The sequence below is a fragment of the Aplysia californica genome, unplaced genomic scaffold, assembly GCF_000002075.1.
Source record: "Aplysia californica isolate F4 #8 unplaced genomic scaffold, AplCal3.0 scaffold00085, whole genome shotgun sequence".
Classification (NCBI taxonomy): Eukaryota; Metazoa; Mollusca; class Gastropoda; order Aplysiida; family Aplysiidae; genus Aplysia; species Aplysia californica.
Window position 1 is genome coordinate 1,033,392 of NW_004797355.1, and position 3,851 is coordinate 1,037,242.

Sequence of the window (3,851 nt, forward strand, 5' to 3'; positions counted from 1 at the left end):
GTTCCACGTAGTAAGTACAGTGGCGTCGGTGGCCTAGTGGTTAGGCGACCGGACTCGTAATCGTGAGGTTGAGGGTTCGTGAGTTCGAGCCACAGGCCGACGTTGTGTCTTGGGAACGGCACTTTACACGAATTTTCCCCCACGTCACCCAGGTGGGAATGGGTACCCGAGCTATTATATAGACAGCGAAAGATCTTGTCAGTTTGTTAGTGTTTGAGCGCTTAATCAGCTGCTTGCACTGTATGCTTCCCGGGAAGCTGAGAATGTTTCTGAGTGTTCTATGGTCTGCTGGGGTAATAATATAGTGTAAAGCGCAAAAGCTTGCTTTCGAGTGGGGGCAGGCGCTGTACAAATGCTATTTATTATTCTTTATTATTATGACAGCGCTTGAGGTAAACACATTAGGATATTTAGTGCCAAATGTTAGAGGTGCTACTAGACTGTATTATAAAAAAGAAGGAGGAGAAATGAGTACGGTTGATGTGTGATGGGAGAGAAAGAGCAAATCCCACCAGGTTCAACAAGAAGAACCATCAACCAGACATGACATTCAAGGCGGTTCTGTCCCCAATAATGAGTACGGTGATATAAACATAATATGTGAGGCAGCGTGGTGGAATCAGGCTCTCGTCAAAATAATCAAAGTGAAGAGATATTTGCAAAAGAAGGAGGTGGGGGTCACCTGTTTTCAGAGGTAGAATTAGTGAGAAAATGACCGCCAAAAATTATTTCCTTAGTTTTTGAGTCCATGGTAACTGAAAATTTAAATTTTTGTACCTTTAATCAACGTTTTTCAGAAAAATCCACACAGAAATGAATTCTATAATGGGAATGAAAGGTGTTGAGCCAAAAAAAAAAAATTATAAAAAAAAATTACAAACCAGCGGCAAAATGAAAGTTTCTTCACTTTGATTATTTTGACGAGAGCCTGATTCCACCACGCTGCCTCACATATAATAATTTTAAATTTAAAAAAAAAAAAATTTTTTTTTTGGGGGGGGGCCTAGCAAAACCATAGAGTCTGTATTCAAGCACTTAGAGAACAGGTAAACATAACACTCCAACAAACGCATGCACACAAGTACACAGACAAACACACACACACACACACACACACACACACACACTCACACACACATACACACACACACACACACACACACATAAACGTACTGGCACATGCGCACTCAAATACACACGTACATACCCACATTCACATAAATAAGCACATAAACACAAACACTCACACACGTGCACACACAAATAATACACACGATTACTCATCACACAGTAACCTACATAAAAATAAACAAGTTAAAAAACCAGACGGTGAACATACAAACATGATACGTTAAACAGTATCATAACAACGAACAGGTAATATTATCCAGCTTCTATTTCCCTCCTCATAAATTCCAGTTTAGCATTAACCCTTTCCCTGACACACCTGTTCCTCATTCTTGACAAAGAGCCGCAGACATTCTTGGACCGTGGGTGTTAGGCGGGTGCTCTAGTGAGGTTCGCTCCTTACTTCCTATCATCCTTATAATCTCTCTGCCCCATCTTTTTTTTTCTAGCCTGTTTCTCTCTTTAGTAACACCTCTAATCTTACACACTGACTTATAATATGACCTATTTCTGTTGTAAGTTTACAAGTGCCGTAAAACTCGTACTGTAACAAAAATAATAAAGCTTCGGGTCAGACACTGAAGGGTTAATGACCTCACATGACCTCACACACCAGGTTTACATAATGTGATCCTTTCGGTTCGTAAATCGCACTCTGTGATCTGAGCGTATTTGGTATCAACCATAAAATCTGTAATGGAAACAGATTTTGGTATCAAGCCATGTGCAGGAAACGAGGGATTGGGGCACGCGTGAGTGGGAGGGGTGCGCAAAAAAGATTCGTTGACACAGTGGGGCTGACACTGACAAACAGGGACTAAAACAGGTCGACAGATACTATACAACAGGTTCCATTCAGATGGATAGCATTATATATTTGGATATTCGGTTTGACAGAATGAGAACAAAAATCTTCAACACATTACACCTACTTTAAACATATACACAGACACGGAGGGGGAGACTCAGTGAGAGAGAGAAAGAGAGAGAGAGAGAGAGAGAGAGAGAGAGAGAGAGAGAGAGAGAGAGAGATGAGAAAAAAGATGTAGGGAGAACAACAGCAACAAAAACGACAACAACAACACACCACCAGCATTACCAACCACAAAAACAAAACAGAACAACAACAACAATAAGAACAACAACAACAACAACAACAATAACTACAAGAACAACAACAATGAAACAACCACAAAAGATAAGAAGACAGAAAAGAAATGTCTATATCAGAAACACACGAAAGATCTCCAAGGAGACCACCTGGCCTTCACTACCCGCTTCTTCCCCATAGGTCAAGAGTCACCAGGCTGCCCACACTTCAACACAAACGAAGCTACACCTCCCCAACAACATAAAAACCTCGAAAACATCAAAGACACACTCGAGAAAATAACGGACCTACTTCGTCCTTCCTCTTCTTCCTGCCTCAGTGCCACAGAGCTTGCTATTCATTCATTCATTCCTTCATTCATCCACCTCGCTCACTCACCCAGGTCGAAAAGTAGCGACCTACTTTCTGAGCCAGACGCTGACGAAGCTTGATTCTACAAACGATGGGTTTTTTTCGCCATACCTGGTACTTTGCACCCAGGTAAATGTACTTTGAAAAAGGTAAACGGTTCGAAGGCCTTTTCAGAAAAATCAATGTCTTTAAAAGATCGTTCTGGACTCCCACCTCAGGGGCTGAATTTTTTGCTTAACAAGGAAGATAAGTCTTCGGGGTCTTCTGAAAGGTCATCATCATCCAGTGCGACAGACATCGGCGATCATGATTTTCCATTCATTCCTTTGCTCGGATGCTCTTAGAAAAGCTACGTTTCCCTGATCTTTCCCTGTTACGTCATAGACGTAGTTAAATCAGGCGTTCGTAAATTTTTGGGCATTTGGAGTTGTTGGTATCATATTGACGCTCGCTCACTTGTCTATCTGTCAGTAAAAAGAAAACCAAGATAACTAGAATAAAAGTCGAGATATTTCCTGTTGAAAGCGAAGGGGGTCCGAGATAAATCCGGTTGAAAGAGATGGGGGTCACCTGGTTTTAGAAGTAAAACTAGCGAGAAAAGAGCGGTCAAAGTTTGGGGATTTTCTTAGCTCAAGAATCCTTAGAGGCTGAAAATTTACGTGTTTTGGGCCTTTATTCAACATTTTTCATCAACATCCACTCAGAAATATACTTTAATGGAGATTAAATCGACAAAAATGTAAAAAAAATATGTTACCAAAATGATGGGAGAATGTCGAGGTCTTCGATTTCATTGCTTCGACCAGCGACAGGTTTCATCACGATGTCTCACTTATTTATCTGGCAATTTCATACCAAGTGCACACTGCCAATGAGGTTTCTAATTTGTTTGAGCCGGTGCCAGCCAGATTTTTCGTAACAGATGAGCGAAATGTTTTCGTTTTGGCACACTGCGACCGAATTCAACTAAATCAGACTGCGACCTTCAAAATAAAATATATGACAGTTTTACAAGGTCGCAAGATAAGAATCCGTTGCATTGTGCAGATAATTATTATGCTTTTGCTTGTCACTGGAGGAAAATCTGGCTCGTCCCGGGTGAATCAAATCACTCCAAATGGCGGTGTGCGCAATGGGTATTATATTGCTAGAAAAAAAAAAGTGTGATTGGCGTTCTCAAAGACCCAATAATATAAGTATCCTCCTTAAGCAGCAAATTCTATAATCTAAAAACGTTTGTGTGGGTACGTGTGTGTGTGTG

General features: G+C 41.0%; 1 protein-coding gene across 1 annotated transcript in view; it reads right to left on the bottom strand.

Moving 5' to 3' along the window:
* The window catches only part of LOC101862253 (pancreatic alpha-amylase-like), a 9,146-nt gene that overhangs the window by 1,307 nt on the left and 3,988 nt on the right, over positions 1-3,851 (bottom strand). The gene's annotated exons all lie outside the window — the stretch shown is intronic.